General features: G+C 33.7%; 2 long non-coding RNA genes across 3 annotated transcripts; both read right to left on the bottom strand.

Annotated features, from left to right (window-relative positions):
- Positions 1-9566: 9566 nt before the first annotated feature.
- LOC108741917 lies at positions 9567-14035 on the bottom strand. Of its 2 annotated transcripts, none has more exons than XR_001938583.1 (3): positions 13992-14035; positions 12046-13567; positions 9567-11982 (listed from the first exon to the last, which is right to left on the bottom strand). It is a non-coding gene; the product is annotated as an uncharacterized LOC108741917 (long non-coding RNA). The 2 variants fall into 2 exon arrangements; XR_001938582.2 differs by lacking the exon at positions 13992-14035 and having other exon boundaries at positions 12046-13348; positions 13404-13856.
- Positions 14036-14075: 40 nt separating this feature from the next.
- Positions 14076-14852, bottom strand: LOC108741918. Its single transcript, XR_001938584.1, has 3 exons — positions 14694-14852; positions 14456-14627; positions 14076-14383 (listed from the first exon to the last, which is right to left on the bottom strand). It is a non-coding gene; the product is annotated as an uncharacterized LOC108741918 (long non-coding RNA).
- Between the last annotated feature and the right edge of the window lie 11969 nt (positions 14853-26821).

Below are 26821 nucleotides of genomic sequence, written 5' to 3'. Positions count from 1 at the left end.
ATCGAATAACATTATAATAATTACCACTGCCACGCTATACCTCTGTGCATTGGAAAAAAGATATGTCATATCACTGTCATGCCATAATCACGCTTCTGCTATGTTTCAATGTGACGCTTTTTCGATAGGTGCTCCCTCTAACAAGAATTCTTATCAACGTTGCAAAGTCGTTCTAATAAACAGTAATGGTTTAACAAAATCGTAGCCATCTTCTTTTTATTGTAAAATGTGATTCTGTATAAGTAATTTTATAGATGTAAAATTATTTGTGGCTTAACAAAGAGATAAAGACTGTTAATTCAGAAATATTCAGAATATCTTAAAGTACGTACATAGTCGACATCCTGTTCTGTTATTATTTCTATTTAGTAACTATTCAAATGAAAAGAAAATTTTCTATATATCTATTTTCACGATACAGCAGCGTCTTTTACTATTTTAATAGGAAATTCAATTTGTATATATAAGTACTTACATAGGTATGTGTGTGTGTATCTTTTTTACAGGAAATCTCAAGGATCAGAAATGATATCGATTTCGTTCTGATGAGAATCGAAGGGTCAAAATTATTTGATCATGAGTCAACTTCTACTAGCTGGGGCACTACGGTAAAAGCGTGAAGTTTCGAAAAGCACCAGCTTAGAGTAAACAATAGGGAAGGTTCGAAGAGGATTTGTAAGGATCTACAAAGATTAGAAAGAATATAAAAGGAAAAACTATTAAGTTAAAAGTAAACAACAGGAAATCGAAATTTAGAAACTACGAAAGAACACTATCGTTAAGGATAGATAAATGGAACTGTACAGACGTAAGGTAGTGAAAATTGGAAATACAGATTTCCACAAGTGTAACATACAGTACAAAAAATGTGAAAGTAGAGGGTAAGGATGTATAAACGAGATATATTGACGTAGAATTACTAAACGTACGGAAATAAAATTAAAAAACAATGCATACCCCTGGAAGAGATTATTGTGGCAATCTCACGAACCAGTAGGAATGATATCGATTTCTTTTTAAAGGAAATTGTTGTCTACGTCGAATTGATATTAAAGAAGTTCTATTAAACTTAATTCATTCGTTAATTTGTTTTAACAACAATACTTTAAAAAAGTGAGTTTTAAGACTTTTTTTAATAAAAACGTCTAAGTGATCTAATTTTCTGTGGAAACAACTGATACTTTACAGATTTTCGGAGGCTAACGTGCTAAAAAAAGTTAGTTTTGTACAAAAATAGTAGAGAAATAAGTGTACGAGACACATCTGCAATGTGATTTGATGATAGTGTTAAACATAAAGGATGTTAAAATTAAGAATTTATTAAAAAACGATTTTCTGTTTAATTATCACACGCTCAAGAATGCTAAACGTTTTTTGTTTCCCGTCTGCTTTTAATATTTACCATCTATTTTGTTCCACTATTAACTTTTAGCAACTTCATACAAACAAATTTTACAGATGAGCTTAGCCATATTATTTTTTGTGCAAAATCTGAATTTTTTACGTTGTAACTGCCGAGACTCCTTAAAATGCAAATCAGTAAAAACATCTCATTTCATGTTACTTTGCAATTTTCAAAGAACTTACTGATGAGATCTACCTTCTTGTGTTACACATAATACAAAACTAATGAATAAAATGTACATATCAAAATTTTTGAATTTGAGGTTTTAAGTACGCAACTGTTTGTAAATTTTAAAAAAGGTACGTACGTATGATAGCATAACTAATACTTAAGAATATAGGTACTATGCAAAACGTCATTTAAAAAAATTCTTCGTTTATGTCCACAGACCTAAGAGACTTATAGGGATTGCCAACATCTAAATTACCCGAAAAGCCTGGGACTGTACTAACCTAAAATTCAATTCTTTTTTAAGTTAAGTTTCTTAAATAAACGGCTATATTAGATGAATATAATCTGCAGCCGCGCGGAGAGTCCGCTAGAGTCCCGGCGGCGTGTGCTGTGCTCAGCTGTTGTTTTCTTACCTCTGCTCTCCACGTGGTTGGGCATCATTGCCTCTATTTGCAGCCTGTTTAAAAAACGTATTAATAAATAAAACAAAAAAAAACAATCGCAACAAAATTTTTACTTCAAGTTTTGCGGGCAGATTGTTAATGAATCTACTTGTCCAATTTGAAAACCTGCCCGTAAACTTCAAGTAAAAATTTTTACTTCTACTATGTGTCCCAGCACACATTTCGTTCTTAATGTCTTTGGGATCCTCCATCCGTGCTTCAAGAGTAATCTACTACTTATAAAAACTAAATACTGATAAGGAGAAAACTGTACTAAACTCAAAAAGTCATAAATAGAAAGCTAACGTTTAATACAAATCATAAGAAGCGTAGGTCCTTTGTGTACAATATGCGCGAGTTTCCATCTCATGTCATTGCTCAAGTTGAAATTTCTATAACGATGGAGTATCGTGTACCTATGTATATAGGTCACTTTACTGCACCTGGTAGTACATATGAAATGCTTCATTCGTGTAAAACTGGGGATATTAAAAGTTAAAGTTTTAAACCAACCACAGTGTTGAGGATCAAAGGATCTTCTAAATTGAAAAATAATTCATAGTAACGTAGCACGCGCTAAACTTTCTCAAAGATACACAATAATAAAAGTCACTAAAAAGTTGTATTTTCGAAACAGTAAGGTAAACAATTTCTAGTTTTAATCGCTATACATATAACTTTTAGACAACTTTAAATTGAACGTCAGAAGAAGCGTATAAAATCATACATTTTCATGGCTATAATCCATAATAGAGTTATGATTCGAGCTGATGGTCCGTGATTGAAATGAACGATTAAATCCTGACATTTTATCGGTATCTGTGATCATCATCTTAAATGGTGGATACTGCATTGACAATATGACTTACATAGCTCGACCATGGAGGGTAAAATAGCAGAGAACGAATGGCATTGAAAAAGCCGCCACAGAAAAAAGTAAGATGTTGTGATCGCAATGTTGTCTCGATATCAAGGTATGTTTAATCATAACTCATACGAGCTTTTTTGTTATTAGCTGCTGCTATTGTTTAGAAACAACAAAACGACGCCAACTTTACCTTTTAACGAAATGAAATTCTGTCTACTGTTAAACATCAACAATGCACAATATCTCAAAAGTAAAAACTTGGGCGCCACTTTGTCAATGCAAAGAACCAAAGCAATTGCACCGGGAAATACTCAGCCAGAGGTCTCTGGATTTACATAATTAAGAACGAGAGCTCGAAATTCTCATAAAAAACAAATTAACAAATGGAAGAACAAATTGCCCCTTAATATAAACCAATACCAATCTAAAGTTGGTATTTTCTTGAGGATTCCACGCTGATATTCTTTACTTAATAAAAGAGGACTTCCAGGTGGAGTGATAAAGAATCAATAACAAGTGCTTCTGGGATATATGAGGAATTGGACTAATGAAGATTGTCCGCCAAGTAAAGCTAGCAGCCGACACTTCACAAATAATCATCAGTTCTTATATGGTATTATAGATTCTCTTTCCCAATTTTGGATTCAGGTGCTTAGGAAAGACTTTTACATTTCTAAAGAACTCTTCACCTCACCTAGGTATTAGAAACTCGTATCCTACAGTAAAACCACCCTAACCTATAAAACCTTAAAGAGGTTAATTATACAAGGTATCCATTAATTAACCAAATCTTAAAATACTAACAGGAGCTCACAGGGACTAAACATTAAGGAAGAAGTATCACGATTACTCGGGTACTTCGTAAGTCATTAGTAAAACTCTCAAAATTTAAACGCTTAAAATGTATCATCACTAAATAAAACGAAAAGTTTATGAATTATAGATAATCAAGAATATACTGACAAAATTACTATATTAAAAAAGAAACAGGCAACTCAATAATACTTATCTCCAAAACCTTAACTGAGATAAAAATGGATCGTTATCTATTACCCATAACAAAAGGGAGTCACTCACGCACAACCCAAAGTCCATTTTATGTCAAGGATGGCCAGGAAGAAGAAGCTCTCCTCCTCTGCGAGTGGTTTCACCTGTATACCTAATTAGAATTATTGATGCTCACGACAACAGAGAAAAGTAGCAGACCATATTTGACGTTCACATTGCACAGAATTGTTAACACAAATAAACGACCGCAACTACGACACCAGTATTATGAAATACTAGAGACAAACAAGCAAAAGGTCTCCAATAAGTACACAGAGTAACAGAATTTTCCGTGAGAAAAAAGTTACAACCTATAATTTCTATGGAACAGGCAGACTAATATAATAAATATATCGTTCGTGCTCCTTTACTCTAACCCCCCATGGCGTAGACAGATCGTCCTTGCCGGAAGCTTGAAATAAAGACAGAAGGCATGCGAAAGATTGATCTGAGGAAACCAAAAAAGAAATTTAATTAGAGCCCCGGAATTGTAATCGAACAATTTTCCTCCCGAGTGTTTGTTCTGTACCCCTATTTTCTATCTATTATTTGTTAATAAATTCTTAAATTACAGTTCTTACCAAAATTTTCCTAGCTTATTAAGATGGTTACAAATTTCGTTTATAATTGAATCATAGAAATGAACTATATTAAATTACGTAGAGAACTTTTTCTGTTTAATCCAAAGCGTACTGTTTTCAAGAGTGGTTTCAATTTTCTTCTTTTTGGCTAATAGTAAAATATCAATAACAATAATCAATAGCTACACTCTTCAGATGTCTAAAAAATAGTGATGAGCAAGATCAAGTCTGCACCAGTCTTGGTATTAGTCTCGGTCTTGCTTATTTGGTCTTGGTCAGGCTTAAATACTTCTAGTCTTGCCTTGGTCATGGTCTTGTTAATGTAGTCTGGGTCTTGGTCTTGGTCCTGCGTGTTAAATCTTGGTGTTGCTCATCTACATTTCTTTATAATAATTCTTCTATGCACAAATTTTTTTATTTACCGACACAGTAATTGTCTAAAATGCCGAAGTTTTGTGTCATACATGCGAACTTATCATGACCTTTAAAGAAAATATATCAATAGTTGTGAGGGTTATGAAAACTTGAGAACTTACTCTTCCTCCAATGCACAAATTGACTCTCTCTCCAACACATGAATTCATCTTTTAGCGAACAAAATGGTACAAGGTACTTCAAAGAAGTAAAAAATATCGAAATGAAATTATTTTGTCTCTATATTTCAACCATGTCCTATCCAGACATAAGAAGAAAGAACACCTACTCCAAGGACATTCTTGTAGACCCCACGTCAAAATTTAGTAAAGCAAACTTAAAATTTCAAATACTGAAAGTGATTTGTTCCAAGAAAAAAATATATCTATTAAAGATGCTTCAAATAGTTTAACTGATAAGTCCACAGGTCCACATGCGTATTTGATCTTAGTTTTGCATATTCGGTCTTGGTTTTAGTCTTGGTCTTGTTCGGTCGATCTTGGTCTTGGTCTTGTATTTTCACAAGACCAATACCAAGACCAATTTTGCTACTAAATAGCGAAAACACTTTTTATTTCTTGGAAACTCAGTAATATCGATATATTCACATGAGAGTTTTAAATAATCAACAGCGTTAAAACAATTGTATTTCCAATAAATACTCATCATCTTTAAAAGGGATATTCATTCACCACTATTTGTAATTATCTAAATTAAAGCAAGTGAAAAGACCAAAACGTGTGTAACGCATATATATAAATATTTTATATTTAACCATACAGCCTTGCTGAAATAAATTGTGTTTTTAACCCGAAAAGACTCACGATCAGTCACAAATGTGAAGGGAAAGAAAAATGGTAGAACAAGTAAAAATATAATTAATGACTTGTTTAATCATTTGTCATGCACGAAACAAAAGGGTAACAGCTTTTTTCCGTGTTATATAATTATCATTTAACATTTCAATCAATAATGTGTGAAAATAATTAATAGGGGTGTTAAGAAGGTAGAAGCATTATTTTATTGTTTTATAATCTGCAAGATTCTAAAAAGGATTAACAAAGAATTAGTTTACGGACACCTACATTGAATAAGAGTTCACTTTCTTACAACTACTTCGTACTTCGTATTACCTGTATCTGTTTCTTGCATTCATCACACACACTAGCCCGTTCGCACGCATCTTAAATCACTTCTTGGCGAAATCCGCTATTAGGTACAAGAGATACAAGGTTTCAGATAGCACCAAAACATACATAGAACCCTTCTACTCACACTCTTACATATCACATGTGTTGAAATAAAAACATCTAGATCTCTTTTAATTTGTACCCTAACACGTCTTTTTTTATGACAACACTTAGAATTAGTAAAATTTTTGTGATAGTCTATTCATCAATATACTTTGTGGAAACACTTTTCGAAAAATACATGCAAACCTGTAAATTTAATTATTTAACATTAATAAAACTCAAGCATTTGTGATTTCCGTTTCCGTCCTTTCTCCTTGAAACGTTAACTTGAAATTCCTTCAGTAACAAACAGAATTTGTCATTTTCTTTGATTTATCACCCACTGCGAATTTCTAAAGTTCCTTGCTAAATATTTTGTGTACAGCTTCGATAAAAACAAGTCAAGTTTCAGTGAACTACAGACTACAGACGCCAATTTTGTTGCACCTCTATTAAGAAGGTATATTTATACCACTCTATTGAGCTGGTTTGAATTAAATTTTGACAGCATATTCGGACTGTTACATAGAAGTGCACTAACAATGCATTTTGAGAAAATCGCACTCTAAAGGGTTGACAAGAAAACAAAAGTTTAAAATCTCAAATATAGTCGAATGAGGTCTTATTCGAATGATAACAAAATTAGTATAACCGTGTCATCAGTCCTAAGACTAGTTGGACACGCACCTCCACTCTTTCCTATCCTGAACTAATCTTTGCATTTCCCTAAAACTAGAACAAACCACATCCTTAACTGTTTGCGAACAGTAATCTAATCTAGGACTACCTCTGCCCCTTCTAACTCCTGTTTCTATATCTAATATGTCTCTGACTAGACCTTCATGCGTGTCCTACCAACCTATCTCGCCTATTTCTTATTGACTTCCATAGAGTCCTCTGTTCTCCTATTCCTTCTAACACCTCTTAATTTCTAACCCTCTCTATCCACGGTATCCTCATCATTCGCCTGTAACACCACATTTCGAAGGCTTCTAACCTTTTCTTTTCCGCCGCGCCCACCGTCCATGTTTCGCAACCGTACAGCGCCGCGCTCCAAATATACACCTTTAACAATCTTTTTCAGTTCGCAGTTCTTGAGTTACAAATGGTATTATGGGTTTATCAGCAAATAGTAACTCCTATCTCAAGTATAGCCGGATGAGCCGACAGTCGAAAGATTTCATATTCTAAGAATGACGTGCATATGCTCTTCGATTTTTTATCAGAATCACCGTTATTGATTTACTGCTGGTTAAGTCATGTCAAATAACCGATAGTTTATTATAAATTAGATCTTCCACCTTATAAACGTTATTATTACCTAAACTGGTACAATTCATGCTTATTGGATTACTAATTAGTTTTCTCTAAAGTGACTAAGCTGATAATGTGACAATGTAATATGTAATAGTCAATGATGTACAAGATACTTTAAATAAAGTATTTGGAATACAAAATGCAAAATACTTTTAAATTAAGTATTTCAGATACCAGATGCAAATAACTTTCTGGAATGGTATTTAAAATACTAGATATAAAATACGTATTTTTTGAATAATTTTTATAAAAAAAAACCATTTTTTTAATGAATGTTTATTTTTTTACATGTAAATCGCGTTGATCGTGCAAACGTGACACAACATAATATTATATTTTTAAGGTTTTAATTGAAACTTAAGTAAAACCAGTTCTTCAAACAGTCATTTTTCAGCTCATTTTTCTTCGATGAGGCCTCATGAGCATGCCCCTAAATGGGAAGAATCGCTCCACAGAGGCAGAATTTGGCAAACAGGTGTATTTAGAAAACATTTTTTTTTATTGTAGGAAAGCATTTAAACTCTTTCAGTTATCTATTACTAAAAAAATCTTGTATCTGTATTTTAGATACTTGTATCTTAGATAAGTTACATCTCTGGTAATAGTATATTGTATTGGTCAATTTGCTTACTTATCAAAAGAAAATAAGAAACCATCGAATTGAGAAGGTTTCGTAATAAATAGATTTGCACGTGTATCAAGAAGAGTGATAAAAGCGAATGGACTGAATAAATAGGCAAAAACACTCTGATCCCTAATTACGACATGAATTTTCGAAAGACGTCACGGGTTTCACTTAATTTAAGTGTTGATAATATCCACACTGGGCGAAACACGTATCCGTTTTCAAAAATTACTTGTGGTAATTGAAGGTGAGTTCCTCTTAATCGAAAATGGTTAGTACGCTCTGATCTTGATGAACACATAATCCCTTGTAATATTGTAAAAAGAATTGTGTTTTCTTGATAGCACTGTTCTATTCTAGTAAGTTTCCATAGAAGGAGATCTTTTGATTTAGATCCACTGAATTAGGGGTGGCGTGATATCATTCTGGAAAGCTTAAGTCATGCACGTTTTAGTGGTACCTAGCCCGAATGGACAAGTTGTCTTTAACCCACTTTAGCAAGGAATACCTACTTCACCTAAACTTATTGTAAGTTATATAGATTAGGTTAAGGTGAGTAAAAGCGCCCCCAACCTGGGAACTTTTCCTCTCCCTCTCATAAGTGAGGCTCCAAATGCAGAATTTGTTAATAATGTGGGTCAAATGTCACCCAATTCTCTGCTTGCTGGGAGCAGTAGGTAGTACTATTTAAAAGGTTGACTTGAGTTTTCCAACAAGGCATCATTCGGCCCCCACACTGAAAAACAAAAATGAAAATAGTGGATTTCCCATGTTGTGTTAATTTCCCATTTGGCAGACAATAGTCAACTACCAAATGTTAAATAGAAAATTAACACAGGATAGTAAATCCAACTACTTAATTTTTGTCAATGTATTTCAGTGATTTCGAACTTTGCCTGAAAATTATGTTCCATATGTTCATTTGGTTAACATTTCCATTAAAGGCTTATTAAAATATTGATATAGTTTGAAAGAAAAATGTAGCGAGCACGAGTGTGTTTGTGTGCAATCGGACACACGTGTGTGTGAACGGCTTATCGATTCGCCGGCTAGCCGCGGGCGCCTTTCTTTATGTGCACTCTATTTGTAAATGTGTGTGTCGTACCTGCGTTCTGGGAAAGCAGTTAAACAGTTCAAAGAAAAAATAAACTATCCGGGTGTTTCCAGAAGGTTCTCGAAAGTAAACAAAGGAGTATTTAAAGGGAGAGACGATCGGCGAGAAAGGAAGAAATAAATTGACCGTTGCAGAAGTGAATCCAGAAATAAATTGACAGTGATAGCAGTGAAATAAATAGCGCAGTGAATAGTGATATATCAACAGTAGTATAAATAAATAGAATAATTCACAACGTAAGTTTAGCGATAATTTAATAGTGTTTTAAAGTTCTTTAATAATTAGTGTAAATAAAAAGTTTTTGTCGTTATCAGTCTTAGAAGTAAATTTTGTTAAACCCACTAACATTACAATACTATGGAAGTATTATTAGTCAGAAATATTTATGTACACACCAATAATCTGTATGCTGATTTTTTTACAAAAACTGTGCCCAAAGACAAATTTAAATATCTTAGAAACAATATTGGCATGTCAAAACTTGTTATCTAAATTTATAATTTTTTATGGAAAGCTCGAATTTGATAGGAATATTGAAATATTGATATAGTTTATATTTAATTTTGCACCTTTTTGTATAGTAATCTTTGCTAACTCTGTCAGTTTGTTTATATGATACATTACCGTTACTTGCAATATTGTAACAGGATATAGATCTGTTCTTTGACAATGTTCTCATAAATAATTTTTTACCCTCTTATGCTCCTTGATACATGGAAAAATTCATTTCAGTTTCTTTTAATGGTAAAGCAAGAGTAAATAACGTAAATATAGAAGCATGTTCACTAATTACGAAGAAAATAAGATACAAAAAAGAAACTTTAAGTAACAGATGTGGCTTAAATTTGGGACAGGATACAGATAATTTCAGTAGTCTACAAATAATAATGAGATAATATAAGATCCATTCATAATCGATCTTTTTTTTGTCTAAATTTTGATTGATTGGTGTCCTTTATTACGTTCTTCTTTCCCTTATTAAAACTTCTTTCAAAAGTTTTATACGTATCCTCTCTTAATGGCTGGGTTTCTTTCAATCCAAAAAGACAGAAACTCCTTAAACTTCCATAATTTTTCATCAACCGTGATAAGTAACAATGCTTTACAAGAAATAAAATAAAGAAAGCTTAAAATGAATAGTAAGTACTTCTTGGAATTGATTTTTTGTTTCAATATTTCAGTCATAGAAATGCACTACAGAATTTTATACTTCTTATAAAACATTGCATGCTATGAATCCATTTTCTTAACACAACCTTGTCGGTTTCAAAAAGGATGATTAAATAAAAACATCAGTCATTCTTTAGCTTCAACTAATCTTCGATTCGTCCTTACATTATACAGGGTGTTTCTGATATAAGCAGCAAGCTTACAGGAGCTGATAGCCCAGTATAAAAAAACAAAATCAAGTAAATTTTGTAGGTAGCCAGAAAGTACACCGTTTTCGAGAAAAACATATTTAAAAGTACAACTAAGGGTCAGTCCGGAAGGAAATACGACACTGCAACGCTGCATTCAATCAGCTGTTACTTAACAGCATCCGTGTTGTATTTCTTTTGTATTCTTGTATTCATATATTATTTGTTATTTATCAGATTAGATTAAGTGTTATGTTGTTTACAGCCAGTCTAGAGTAGCTTTTTATTCTTTTAACGTTGTAAGCTTGTATTACATATGTAGTTAGACACTCGAAATCATTAGAAGTAGGTCAATATCTCAATGCGATAATTTCTAGATAAACATTTTCCTAGACGATGGATTGGATGTATGCATGGGTCCTTTGACCATGACCGGAGCGTAGTCCTAATCTGAATTCATTTTAGTTTCAATGCCATTTCAGAATGTTAAAAATTTGCATGATCGTATATGATTAGTGGAAATGCAGTACGCCAACGTGGACGTTTTTGCGCAACTTAGTAGTGTAGTAATTTTTGCAGCATACGTACGTATGTTTCTTTGGGTCCTTAATGCCATGTCAGTGCGTACTTTAAATAGTACTGCATAAGTAGTTATTTAAGGAATTTTTATTGCTAATGGGCGCTTAAAGATTATCATGTGTAGTACGGTGGTAGTAAGCTGTTGATAAATATATACTTTATTATTACTAACCGTCACTGTTTACACTTTTCATCGACGTAGTTGCTCAGTTCTCTCTAAACGTTACCAATTCATGCACAGGGCAGGCTTCAGATTGCAACGTTGTCTAGTTTCCTTCCATTTTTTTTTTGTTCCTTAATCACACTTCTTTACTGACCATGCGATTCTCTCTTGCTTCTAGTAAACATTCTCCAAATCTTTCTACTTATTTCAGAAACGCCCTGTACTTTCCCAAATCAATTCTTAATACTAATTTTGTACTCTTGAGAGGTCATATCTGCAAAAACAATATTGTTGAGGTAATAAATATTTGTGCAGACATTCCCATCGAAATATGCAGATTGGAAAAATTTTGGCGGTTGTTGTAGTGCAAACAAAATAGCTCAAACACCAACGCCAAAACACGACACTGTAATTGTCCAAAGCACTTTTCTGTAACAAAGTTACCTTCTTCAGGGACTGAAGTGAACTTTCACCGAAAAGTGCTTCGGACAACTACAGTGTCGTGTTTTGGCGTTGGGGTTTGAGCTATTTTGTTTGTTCTATTCCCGTCAAAATTGTGGTTCAGTTGATGCTCATCTTTAATCCGAAGTCCTTAAATGTATTATTCACTATTTCCAGAAGTTCCGATAAATCATTTATGTTATGGAATAGTGCTGCTATATCGTCTGCAAATATGATAAATCGTGTAAATTCTCCATAAAATGGGGCGCCCACTTTACCTTCCTTACCGAAGGACATCGTTATCTTGCCCCTTGCTTAATAACTGCCATTGGTTTTCATCCTCATTATTGTTTCGAGTTGATGGGTAATCTCTCTATCACTTCCAATGCTTGGGAGACTGAACTAAGGATTCTAAACTATTCACATTTAAGGAGAATTACATTTATAAGATAAATTAACAGTGAAAGATTTTCTCTGAAAACTCGGAAAGTTGTTAGAATCCTGCATACATTAAATTATATGTCGCTCGTTTCCACTTTATCCGCCTTAAATTTTTCTTGGAACCTAATATTCACCTTTGATTGCTGAATAATTTTTTATCCCTACTCTACATCCAAAAGTAGCATTTCGAAAAAATTGAAACACGAAATCAAAGATGCTTTTTGTTACGAATTCATTACGTATTTACTTGCGAGATAGGAATGTTGCCGTAAAAGAATTTACAAGGAATACTTTAATTTTTCAACTTTTGGACCATTTTAAATTATAATCTTCCTTGACTTATTTTTTATGTACCTATTTTAACAGTAAAAGCAGTGTCTCGTAAAGAACGTGCAATCCCATCTGCATATAGGAGATCTCGAAGTCACCTAAAAAATTGAATTGCATGATAGCAAAATGTCCCAACCTTTTTCAGAAAAGGGACTTATTTTCGGTTTTCCTAATTTGTTCTTTTATTCCTGTGAATGTAAAAACTTTGAAATTAAACTTCGATGACTTGCGTTTATCTTAGAATTATAGGTTTTGAGTTTTGCTTCCACTGGATCCAAGGGCATCTCTTTAAATATTCTTCAAGCGATTAAATGTAATAATTAATTAAACGGATCGAGTTATTCTGAACTGTTAAACTGCTTTATTCGTTCAAATGTTATTGTTTGCTATCACATTTTTTTAGCAAACATGATATAATGCCTGTTTAACGGTGGAAAAATAACAGTATGATAATCAAATATTTACCCATCTGTGAGTGATTACAGTAATCAGCCACTAATCAGCGATAAAACGACGAGTTATTTAATTGAACAAATAGAGTGCTGTTCAGGTAAACACTTTTAATCTTTCGTCATAACAAATAACAAATTTCCACACTGACGGAGTATCAGTTTTTTCGGGCATTAGTCTTAATTAAATGTTTAGTTCTCATACGCCACCTTTACTATAAACTCCAAAATCCTAGAGTAAGTGGTTTGATATGAAGCCAAAATTGAGGTGGTGGTTTTTCAGAAAAATCAAAGGATTTAGTGTTTTAGTCTACTCGTTTCTAATCGAACTAATCGAATCTGGACATGTCTGTTTCGGCCTTAACTACCACTGACGAGAGAAATTCAAATGATTAATGAAGTAAAGAATTAACATTTCCACCTACCGAAATTTCAACATTTGAATTATTATGTGAACCCTCTATTATCTTAAAAGTACAATTTCAATATCTTCAGCATCCAAAGTATGGTCCAAGTATCAAGATCTACTGGCTGGATCCTAGTTGACACCCACCATCACATCTATTTAATTCTGAATCGCCTAACATGGCTGAAATTTTTCTTTATTAGTTACATCGTGTAGGCAAATGCTGGAGCAGTAATATTTCACAGATAGTTTTTCATTGTTAAACAGCATTCATCTTGTCTGTCTTAAGTTTCCAAACCACGACTATGGGCTATTGTGCACGGCGGTAGAATTTATGACCCCACGCCATTATTTTTACGATAAATAAAAATGATACTGTAGGTAGTTACTATATAATCAAAACACAATTTTAAAACATACCGAGAAAACTAAATTTTTTATGACTACGCAATAGTTACAATTTTCGATTGTAGATGACTGAATTTGTCGTAGAAATGGTAAAATTTACTAGCTAACTTGTAATAATCTTAATTTTGGCATGCATTTTTAAATATTATTTCAAGTTTCTTAATTATTACAATTAAATTTGTAATATCAATTAAAATACCTAGCAAATTTATTTCTGCTGGGATTTTATTTTTACAAATTCGGGTCCAAATTGTAATTTTTATTATTTTCGCTTACGAAGCAACGGGCTAGTGGAATAAATTGTAAATATTGCTTTAATATTTAAGTAAACTTTCCTTTTTCATTTTCTCCGTGTAGGTAAATTTGATAAAACTGAAGTCTGTTATTCTCTTATACGCTTGAACACTTGGAGAATCTTTCATCACTTCGTTACTTCTTCTGACGTACCATTGGACTAAAACTTTTAAACTTTAATAACGTTCCCTTCAACTGATTATTGTTTCCTTTTTCAATAACAGTTGATGTAGAGCAGAATGGAATACAATAGAATGAAAACGTTATAGAATGAGCGATCGGCTCTCAAACACAAATCTGTTAGAAAAGCGCATATTTTTTAACAATTTCTCCGAAAACTCTGACTTTTTTAAAACTATTGGTACTTACCGTTTTAAAAGCGTTTCGTTGTTCGTCCATTTATAAATTTAATAAAAGTTAAGATAATTGTTCATTTACTAAAACCCAAAATAGCAAATACAAACAAACGAACGGTAACGCACATGTGACTCTTAACTTATTACAATAATAATATGCGGCCCGCAATAAACTGCATTAATATCTACAAAAAGATCAACAATTCACAAGATGTATATATATATATATAGAAAGATAGGTGGCCTCATACTGATTTTGTGCTAATCAACCGCTGCCAAAGCGCGCGAGTGAAGTCCCTCAGCCTGCCACATTTAAAATAAGTGTAACGTTTAGAATTACAAAACAAATTTGTGATTATAAATTTCAGTATCTAAATTTACTATATTCGATATGGAATACGACTAAAAAGATTGTAGAATACACTCTGAATTAAAGTAAGAATAACTGTTTATTTTGTACTTACTCAATGACCTTAAATCTATTCATTCACATTAGATTACTGATAAGTGATAAAAGACAAGGTAATTAATCAAACTACACAAAAGTGGTTAAAATAAATATACAACTTCGTAAAACATTTGTTTATTTTTTTGATAGCTTTTTGAAAATTGTCAGAATTCTACATTTTCAATAATTCTAACATTTCAAGAAACGAAATTGGTAAAAATACGTACAAATAAAACCTAATAATAATTAAACACATTTGATACAGTAACAGTGATAACGTTTCAAGTTTTATCGTTTTCGTGTATAAATCCATAGTAAATGGCAGACATACGCATCGTGCACATTATACACATTTCGTATATTCAAAATACACCCATTAAATGTGTTCTTTTTACACACTTTCCGCATATTAATAATTAACACGTTTTTAAACGAATAAAAAGTGTATACACGATTTTACACGGCAAATGCGTGCTAAAATCACATACATGCGTAGGTTTACTGAAGTTTCATCTTTGGATCAACGGTTTATGTTGTATGAGATTTTAGTTCGTTATTTCATTTCGTTGAAAGTTTTTAACAGACCAATGGACAATGTTGCCACAACAATAGGGTTCCATAAAATCCTTCAGGAACAGAACACTAACGAGTAAAAACACATCATCATCATCATCATAAGGTCGTCAGTCCTAAGACTGGTTGGACACGCACCTCCACTCTTTTCTATCCTGAGCTAATCTTCCTATTTCCCTAAATGTAGAACAACCCGTATCCTTAACTATTTGCGAACAGTAATCTAATCTAGGTTTACCTCTACCCCTCCTAACTTCCGTTTCTGCCTCTAATATGTCTCTGATTGATTTATTGCTAAGGGATTAGTCTTTTCTGACCCAAAAAAGTATATTTTCAACTTATAAAATATTTAAGCTAAATTAAGTACTTCCTGTTGTTGTACATCGTCTCGCTATTTCATATCTATAGCAAATATATAGTAAATGTCACGGCGGCAATTTAAAGACGTTGGACGCGCTTAGCCAATTTCGGACGCCACAAAGTCGATTTTATTCGTGATTTGATTAGTTCTTTCAAATTTAATATCAAAGGGCTCTGTCCCGCGACCCTTCTGCAAGCAGCAAACAACGATGATTCATTCAACTTGCAACATTCGAGTATTTCGAACCTTGCGTGATATAAATATACAACGGTTAATTTAGAAATTCGAAAAAGGCTGTATCTTTCGCTGTATACGAGGGTGGATTGATAAGTTTCCGGCCTAACCAAGAGATGACGCCACTAGGCCTACCTTGAGGTGACATTCTATAGTACCATCCTTGGATAGCTTGTAGCTATAGTTTCAGCCCGATCTCCTTGCTAGTGTAGGTTTGACAGCACGCTGAACAAGACGCCTCTGTGGTTTTCGTAAAAATGGAAAAGCAGGAAAATCGTGCTGTCATCAAATACTTTTATTTGAAGGGGTTAACGCCGAAGGAAATTAAAAAAGAGATGGACTCAACACTGGGGACATCCTCCCCGTCATATTCAACCGTTAAGCAGTGGGTTTCCGAGTTTAAAAAGGGTCGTGTGAGCACCTCTGATGGGCCTCGCTCAGGACGCCCCGTTGAGGTCACAACTCCAGATATGATCGAAAAAATTCATCAAATAGTGCTGGGAGACCGCAGATTGAAAGTGCGTGAGATAGCTGAGACCTGTAAGATGTCATATGAACGTGTGCAACATATTTTGCACCAACATTTGCATATGGAAAAGCTCTGTGCAAGATGGGTGCCGCGTTTGCTAACAGTCGACCAAAAATTGATTCGAAAAAACATTTCTACCGCAAATTTGTCATTGTATAAGCGTAATCCAAGCGAATTTTTGCGTCGATTCGTAACCGTTGACGAAACGTGGGTCCACCACTACACTCCTGAAACCAAAGAACAGTCTAAACAGTGGATTGGACCAGGGGAACCAACTCCAAAGAAGGCAAAAACAATTTTTTCGGCGAACAAGGTTATGGCTACTGTTTTTTGGGATGCAAGAGGTATTATATACATTGATTACCTTGCAAAGGGTAATACTATCACTGGTCAATACTACGCAGACTTATTGCAACGTTTGAGCCACGAGGTGAAAATTAAACGACCTCATCTGGCGAAGAAAAAAATCTTGTTTCATCACGATAACGCACCAGCGCACACGTCAATCGTTGCGACGGCTAAAATCAACGATCTAAAGTTTGAATTGATGCCGCACCCTCCTTACTCTCCAGACCTAGCCCCGAGTGACTATTTTCTGTTCCCTAATCTCAAAAAATGGCTTGGCGGTAAGAGATTTGCGGACAATGAAGAAGTAATCGAAGCTGTAAATGGTTATTTTGAGGAGCTTGACGAATCAGTCTATAGAGATGGCATTAATAGACTGGAACACCGCTATGAGAAATGTATCAGCCTTGGAGGAGATTATGTTGAGAAATAAAAAAAAAAAATTTTTTAAAACCTTGTTTTTCTTGGTCAGGCCGGAAACTTATCAATCCACCCTCGTAGGTGCGAAACATGGACAGTATGCGCAGCGGAACAGAAAAGGTTAGAAGTGTTCGAAATGTGGTGTTATAGGCGAATGATGAGGATACCGTGGATAGAGAAAGTTAGAAATGAAGAGGTATTAGAAAGAATATGAGAATAGAGGACTCTATGGATGTCAATAAGAAACGGGCAGAACGGAAGTTAGGAGGGGTAGAGGTAGCCCTAGATTAGATTACTGTTAAACTAAAATAATAAAAATGCAAATAGATCCTTGTAGCAAGTACTGGGAAACTTATAAACAAAGCTTGCACGACATAAACCAAAAACACGTAATAAATGGGCTGTCTAACAATAAATCATGAGAAAGTGGAATGCTTATAAATATTGAGAAATGATGTACGAGATGTACCGAGCGGCACGACCTAGAGGTTTAGACCATTGCTTAGCATTCGAAAGGACGCCTGATCGATTCCGGGTCCGTTTGCCATGATCCAAGTTTTTCTGTGGTTTCCTTGAATCACTTGGGCAGTAATATTCCACAGATAGTCTTTTATACCCTTCTGTCTTCATTTCGTCCATCTCATATTTCTCATCCGAACCACCACCCACCCATTCCCACAATTCCTGAAAGGAGGCTGAAGAGGGTCCTCCGACTTTCCTTCCGGCACAGTCGGGAGGGACTACCCGCCCATCAGCATTAGTGTCTAGTGTCAATGAAACACCCAAAAGTTGTACTTTTTAATTACGAGATGTGGCAATTAAATTCCGATAATACAGTAGTAAATTCCCCCTAAGAACAAACTGCACCTTCACCACAAAAATAAATTGAGCTAAATTTTAAAATACAGACATAATTCGCATAATTCTAACTAGGTACAACTTCTTTTTTTTACCTTAGCTTTGAAATATATCGTTCTTCGGATTATTTTAAGCGAATAGTTTACGAACATATAATGCATGTAATTTTACGTTTATTTTTAAGAAATCAAATTTGTTTCATTTGAAACAGTTTAAAAAGAATAACAGCTTTGCAAGATACTGAGTGTGCACAACCACTTACTAATATGTATAAAAGGCTAACGCGATAATGTTTGGTTAAGTCACTATCATTTAACTGGCTTATTGTTAAATAGCAGCGCAAACCAAGTATTCCTACTTCATTAAGAAAATAATCGTCGAGATGCAAGCGGCTAATCAGATCGGAACGTTCTTTGATCTTCTCGTGAAAGAAAATTTTGTTGTTGGCATACAATATACGAGGGTGGATTGATAAGTTTCCGGCCTGACCAAGAAAAACAAGGTTTTTAAAAATTTTTTTTTTTTATTTCTCAACATAATCTCCTCCAAGGCTGATACATTTCTCATAGCGGTGTTCCAGTCTATTAATGCCATCTCTATAGACTGATTCGTCAAGCTCCTCAAAATAACCATTTACAGCTTCGATTACTTCTTCATTGTCCGCAAATCTCTTACCGCCAAGCCATTTTTTGAGATTAGGGAACAGAAAATAGTCACTCGGGGCTAGGTCTGGAGAGTAAGGAGGGTGCGGCATCAATTCAAACTTTAGATCGTTGATTTTAGCCGTCGCAACGATTGACGTGTGCGCTGGTGCGTTATCGTGATGAAACAAGATTTTTTTCTTCGCCAGATGAGGTCGTTTAATTTTCACCTCGTGGCTCAAACGTTGCAATAAGTCTGCGTAGTATTGACCAGTGATAGTATTACCCTTTGCAAGGTAATCAATGTATATAATACCTCTTGCATCCCAAAAAACAGTAGCCATAACCTTGTTCGCCGAAAAAATTGTTTTTGCCTTCTTTGGAGTTGGTTCCCCTGGTCCAATCCACTGTTTAGACTGTTCTTTGGTTTCAGGAGTGTAGTGGTGGACCCACGTTTCGTCAACGGTTACGAATCGACGCAAAAATTCGCTTGGATTACGCTTATACAATGACAAATTTGCGGTAGAAATGTTTTTTCGAATCAATTTTTGGTCGACTGTTAGCAAACGCGGCACCCATCTTGCACAGAGCTTTTCCATATGCAAATGTTGGTGCAAAATATGTTGCACACGTTCATATGACATCTTACAGGTCTCAGCTATCTCACGCACTTTCAATCTGCGGTCTCCCAGCACTATTTGATGAATTTTTTCGATCATATCTGGAGTTGTGACCTCAACGGGGCGTCCTGAGCGAGGCCCATCAGAGGTGCTCACACGACCCTTTTTAAACTCGGAAACCCACTGCTTAACGGTTGAATATGACGGGGAGGATGTCCCCAGTGTTGAGTCCATCTCTTTTTTAATTTCCTTCGGCGTTAACCCCTTCAAATAAAAGTATTTGATGACAGCACGATTTTCCTGCTTTTCCATTTTTACGAAAACCACAGAGGCGTCTTGTTCAGCGTGCTGTCAAACCTACACTAGCAAGGAGATCGGGCTGAAACTATAGCTACAAGCTATCCAAGGATGGTACTATAGAATGTCACCTCAAGGTAGGCCTAGTGGCGTCATCTCTTGGTTAGGCCGGAAACTTATCAATCCACCCTCGTATTTTCGCATATGTATACATGTGTAAGTTTTATGAATGATATTGAAATGTCTAATATTAGCATTCAGATGTTTTCAGCCACATGCGATTTTGTGAATTGAAAAATACGTTAGATTTATCACCATAGCAAACCATCAAGTGCTTATTCTTCCAAAACGTTGACTATAGCACGTATAAACAAAAGCATTCTTTTAATTTCCAAATTTTTAAATCGCTTTCATCACATCATTCTCCCATCGCACAATTAACAGGGAAAGTGCTATTTTAATTAAGCCGCGCATTTCCAAATGGTTTAATTTATACTCACAACAGCAGGTACATATATGAATTTCTCGTAAATTCTAGGCGATAAAAATACCTACTGAAGTTATTGATGGTTAAATTTTCAGAATCATTGATGAGTTACAACTTTTTTGTTGTGTTTCCTTTGTAACCAAATATTAATACTTTCATACTAATACTTTTAGTTGGTTTAACTTTTTAGTAAACGAGTATAACTAACAAATAACTAAGGATTCTCTATCAGGACTTCCTAATATTCTTGTTTTTACTGCTATTTAAGGGTATTAAGATTGGTTAGTTTTGATTTTGTTATTAATTATTGCCGCATTCGTAAAATAGGAGGAGCCTGAAAAACATGGCGCAGGTTAAGGAAAATTTATCAAAAATGATGAGTATTAACACAATATGTGATTGGGCTGACACAAACCCTCGGAAAAGAAATTTCGTTGAAGGTGAGCGTGTTTTTAATGTCAATCACATTATAAAATTCGGAAAACTCAAATCTGGAAGCCAGCCTTTAAATTCCAACAAGTTTACTGGCTACTGTTTACAAATTTCAGATTTAAAAAGTGACCCACATGAAATAAATCGTGAGGTGATTCTGGGTGATTTTAAGAATATCATATCAATAATTTGCACGTGTAAAGCCAGTTTAGGTGAACGTTGCAAACACATATTGCAACTTTGTTGTATTGCAGCAGGTAGATCCTTAACCTCAAAATAGTTATATCCTATCATTAGCATTGTGTTAAATCAAATACACAAGCATAAATAATAATTACTAGCTTTATAATACTAGTATAATTCTGGCTTTAAATGTTAAGGTTAAGGCTGATTGTACTTACTTGCTGAAATATAATCATCCGCATTAAAATGATGTGAACAAATTTTCATTCTGGAATTCACTTTTTTGAAACCTACTGCTTTCATCCAAGCTTCTATTACTTTATATTTTTCTCTAATTTTCCGAATATATTTTTTACATATATAAAATGGTTAGTTTTTCTTGGAAAGTAATGGAAATATTGGTGAAGATCTATGTCTGAAGTGCTATTGCAGTTTTTTATTGAACATATTAACTTTTTATTTGATTTAACTTTAGGAGAAAACTTCGTCGACTCCATTACCAAAAAATATTTTACCTTTTTAACGTGTTTTATTATTTTAATACAATTTTACGTGGAAATTTATCCCTTATTTTAGTTACGAGTTTTGCTATGAGATGGTGTATGTCAGTTTACTTTTCTTATATTCAGCGCTCTAAACCAAGCATCGTAAGTTTCCTTTAAATTTTCAATATTTTCCTTACTCTAATTATTATTAATCAACTAGAAAGGCTGAAGAGAAAAAAAAACTAAAAGCATTTTAGTTTTACAATTTCTTATTAGAAAAGCTGTATTGAGAATTGACCAGTAGTAGAGTTACCCATAAGTTTACATTAAGTTAGTGTAATTATTTTAGTTTATTTATATTTTCTTTAAAAGAAATTTTCGACTGGGTTGGATCAAATCCAGCTCAGAAGAGTATGTTATAAACTCAGAAAAAATCTTGAAGCGGAACATTTAATTAAATGTGGGTAAAACTAATGAGAATACAAACAGTGAGGTTGTGAGTTTTCCAGCGTTATGTTTACAAAGTTTTCTTTACATCTTTTCGGTTACATTTTTGGATTAATTGAATTTATTATTTGTTTACATCCTCATGTATCTTTAAGGTTAAACATTGTCAAGTCACTTGGTAAAATAAAATCACAAAATCACTCCTTTTATAATGTAATGAACACCTTCTCATACATGGATTTGTATTTTTTAATGTTAAAGCACTTTGCCATGCTCCAAACCTATTTATTTTTTGTCGAATAAATCTTCAACGTAAACAAAACTATTACCAAGTTCCATGAAAACTAAGTTCTAAATTTTCATTGAATTTACTGCCACAACCATTCACAGCACAATAAACTACTTATACATAGGTTGCTCCATAACTCTTGCAATACGAGACATCTACCTTGTAGCAAGTTTGTGCTTGTTCAATTGATCGCAATAATAAGTAGAGAAACTTAGAATCCAAACGTACATTCAGCTAATTCCTGTACTTTGCCTGTTTGTTACATGGCTACTGGAAAGTTGTCAAAAATGGCTTGCCTCAGTCACCGTGATTACCAAATGATATTTTACTATAATTTGAAACGTGGTTTATCGTTCCAAGAGTGCCATGACGAAATGTCTGAAACTTTCGGCAAAGAATGTTCTTCAGCTTCTACCATATTTTGTCGGTACAAAGAATTTCAACGAGGAAATTTTATTTTAGACGACTATGAAAGATCAGGCCGCCCAGTAACAAGCAGGATACAAGAAAACAATGTCGCAATTAAAAATCTAATTATGGCTGGCCGTCAAATTACTTATAGACAAATTCAAGAGATTCTTGGTATTGGTGCACCTCCACCACGATAACGCGCCAGCATATCGGGCAAGCTTCACTCAGGAGTTTTCACCCAATCGGAGGTCACACTCTTGGATCATCCTCCCTATAGCCCCGACCTTCCACCTTGCGATTTTGGAATCTTTCTTTTCATAAAAATAAATTAAAAGGGCAAAAATTTGCAACTGAAGAGGAATTATTAAGTGCTTGGGATAATGCCTGTGCTTCCATTTCAAAGGATAAGTGGCAAGAGATATTTGATTGTTGGTTCGTGTGATGCAAAAATGTATTAATTTTGATGGCATTTATTTTCAAAGATATTAATAAATACTTTCGTTTTGCATAACTTGTGGAGCGACCTACATTAAGCAGTTAATTTAATGACAAGGAGTTAATTTAATAACTTTTATTCCAATTAGAATATTTTTATTTAGCTTTTAATTTAATTTCAATTTACGACTTCATATAGTTATGTATTAATGTGCCCACTAAAACTAGTACTTTTTTGGCCCCCAGACAACGTAACCAAACTGGTTGTTTCCCAAAGGAGAAACGTTAAGAAGCGTTAAAATGTTATAACAGTAGGTGAACTGTTGCTGATTCGGTTCTAAAGGCCGTAGTATGGAGTTGCTTCCTAACGTTTCACGGACTCCGCATCCAACATCGGAAATGGAAGGACCTCTGAATTCGTGCTAGCAAAACGTTAGGAAGCAACTTCAAAACACCATGGACCTTAGAACCGAACCAGAACAGCAAACAATTTCGCAGTTGTTTTTCTCAATTTTTAAAATTAAATACCCAATCTACCTCTTTTAATCGGTAATTTTCCTCAAACGTCTATCTAAAACTTTTATTGGAGTAATTACTCTGTTGCCATATATAGATAAGTGTCAGAAGTCTGAATAAGAACTTCAGAAAATTACGAAGTTTTTATTGAAGGACTTGAAACGAAGCCAAGTATAATAATTTGTGCAGAAACTTGGAAGAAAGACGTACTAGAAGTTCTATTCTTTTAAAACGTTATAAAAAGTACTACTTACAATAAAAGCACTATATATAGGTATTGAAACAGAGGAATATATAGATAAAACCACTGAAATTGTTAGATACTATTGAGAGACTAAAGATATTGAATGCAAAATAAAGAGTCCTATTTCATTGTGAATAGTAAAATCGGCAAATAAATAAATAAATTTAAAATAAACTAATTTTTATTCATTTCTTATTTTATATTTTTCAATTGATAAAAATTAAAAAGTCAATTTTTCAAATCATCGAAAAATATCTTTAGGTTTACCGTGAATATTTGTTAGTAAAAATGATGAAATACGAGTCTTAATTATGTTACATGTTAAATTGATAATTAAAATCAGCTTATCTAAATTTTAGCTCTGTTAGAGGTCTTTTTTGTCACTGCTGTCAAAGGAAAGGTTTTAGCTATTGATTAGTATGTATAGAATTTATTGTTATTTCACCGTAAATGAAGTTTCGGTCTCTTGATCTTCCAAAAACTGAATTGTTTTTATTAGGTAAGTCTTAAATAATGTAGAAAAAAAAGTATTGAAGAACATTCAAGACGATTTTAACATTGACCTTTAGATCCATTTGGAATATCTAAATAATTTACGTACTGGAAAGGAGTTACATCCATGGTTTTTAATCTATTAGGTAGGTACTAGGCATTAGAAAAATGAACATCAATTATTAATAAAATATTTTCATTAGGTAAAGTAAACTCGTTGGAACAAAAGCTACTGAACCAAACAATTTGTTTCATGATCATTATCTTTTATTCTTAAATAAATAATCAAGAAAGTAAAATTGAACATAAAGTAATTGACTACGGTAAATTGCTACAATTTCTGATAATATTGACTGAAATTCTATATTACCGATGTATAACCCTGATGAAACATCAAATATGCTCAATGAATTGATTAGCAATTGTATTAACTTTAATTATCATTTATTAATTAATATTAATATAAATACCAACTAAAAAGAAATTCTAATATACTTATACTCATGTAAAAAGAAGAAATTCATACATACATGGAAGGGACAACCAAACAATACGTATTAATCTAAAAACTGATTACAAAAACTTAGACAGACAAAATAATAAATAAAACGAAATACTTATATGGCAAAGAACAAATTTAGACAAATATTAACAGCACTGAAAAGAATTTGGAAAACAATTAATAAAAAACTAGACAAAAATGTTGAAAAAGTTTATAGCATAAAATTTTTATATAATAAAAAAAACAGTTTTAATTTGAGTAATAGTCTCACTGTTTTTAATATATAAATTCCTTTATGTTTTTTCAAAAATAAATGCGATCCGTATTTTACCAATTTTAAAAACAAAAAGTAACTGATTCTAATAGTACATTCAGCTAATACAGTAAATAAATATTTCCCGAATATTGTCAATATTGATGTAGTTTTATGCACCTGTCCTACTAACAGGCAAACATTAAGCAAAATTTTATTATAAAAAATGCGTTTCATATTTTTATATTTATACAACCAACTGAAGAAACACCCTTTGCAAATATAAAAACTCTAAAATTTGGAGATTTCTCCCGGATTGAATCTCCACGTGTATCCAGGATCAAACGCTTACTGGAATTTGGGTTGAAGTGCTATGGCATGACATGAGAAAGAAGTAGATAACAAGATGATGACTCGAACGTTACGAGATGAGCTTCAAAGAGAGAAAAAAGGAATGGGATTAACTTGAAAGACACACCGAAAGGAAGAATACAGATAGAATCGAAGAGAATGAATACTCGGATGCAAGAAGACCAGTTCCGAAGAGAAAAAAGAGAGATCACTTTTGACTTACAGAACTAAATATTAATGTCAAAAGAGAAAATATACGGAGAACTGGTATGGCAGATGATCTTGCGAGAAATTGGAATAAGGGATAGCGAAATAAGTGAACTGGTGAAGTATATCACTAACGGTCCTTGGTGTACTGAGTGCACGATATCTTCAGTAAGCTGCAAAAGTGAATTCAAGTGGTATTCATATTCAGAATAAAATGCAGGGAGATTTTTCTATTACTGAACCGAGTTAGCTGTGATCACAAATAACAACAATTGTCGAGACAACGAATAAATAAATAACAATAATAGCAGAATGTTTTGTGCTTTATACACTCAATCGGAGGCAGATCCTATAAAACAATAAAAAAAACTGTAATATTTGTTATAAAGTTCGAATTGCTGAACTCAAGGTTATTACTAAAACTCAAGGTCATTACTAACAAAATTATTTAATCAATTAAAAACGGTTTTTTATAAAGTACTACAAACTACAAGGTAAACGCCATCCGTGGTGCAACGCCATATTTAGTGAAATTCAATATGTTCAATTTACATTGATCGATATCTACTTGCTGAACTCAATCTACTAATGTAAATGGTCCTTGTTGAACATATTGAACTCCACTAAATTTAGCATTGTACCACAGATGGCGTTCATCGCGCGGTTCTGTCGAAACTAGATCAGAATCGGAATCCGTGTCTTGCAGTTTCGACAGAAGACTGACCACAATGAACTTATTTATTTATAAAAAATCATTGCTAAAGGAGTTTCTTACCACTACTTGTGTAGATTATAAGTATCTAAAAGTACAAAATAATTCGAAGTGGTCTGTATTCTGTCGAAACTGCCAGACGCGGATCGCGATTTCGTCGCAGGCAGCTCCGACAGAACACAGACCAACCTTTACCTGCTGTCTTAACAGCGCGTTTTAGAAAATACTACAAATGGCGTGGTGAGCGCCATCTGTATTACGATGCTACATTTGAGGATTACATATGCTCCAACAAGGTCCATAATCGAATGGTAACGTGCCTATCACGTTGAGGTGAGCTACGCCGGGATTCGTTTCAGCAAGTTAATATTTTTAAATGGACCTTGTTGGAGCATATGTAATTCTCAAATGTAGCATCGTACTACAGATGGCGCTCACCACTGGTGAATGTAACTTGCCGTTCTGTAGAAAATTCACCAGGTAACCTGCTTTGAAAATACGATATCATAGAAGCACCTTCAAATAACATTCCAAGAATTCGGGTTGAATCTGGATAGAAGGGCTGGTAAAAAGTAGATAGGTATGCGTTTAAATAAATTCACCATTT

Source organism: Agrilus planipennis, unplaced genomic scaffold, assembly GCF_000699045.2.
Source record: "Agrilus planipennis isolate EAB-ADULT unplaced genomic scaffold, Apla_2.0 scaffold23, whole genome shotgun sequence".
Lineage (NCBI taxonomy): Eukaryota > Metazoa > Arthropoda > Insecta > Coleoptera > Buprestidae > Agrilus > Agrilus planipennis.
The sequence above is the reverse complement of the archived record's forward strand: the minus strand, read 5'-3'. Positions and strand labels throughout refer to the sequence as shown.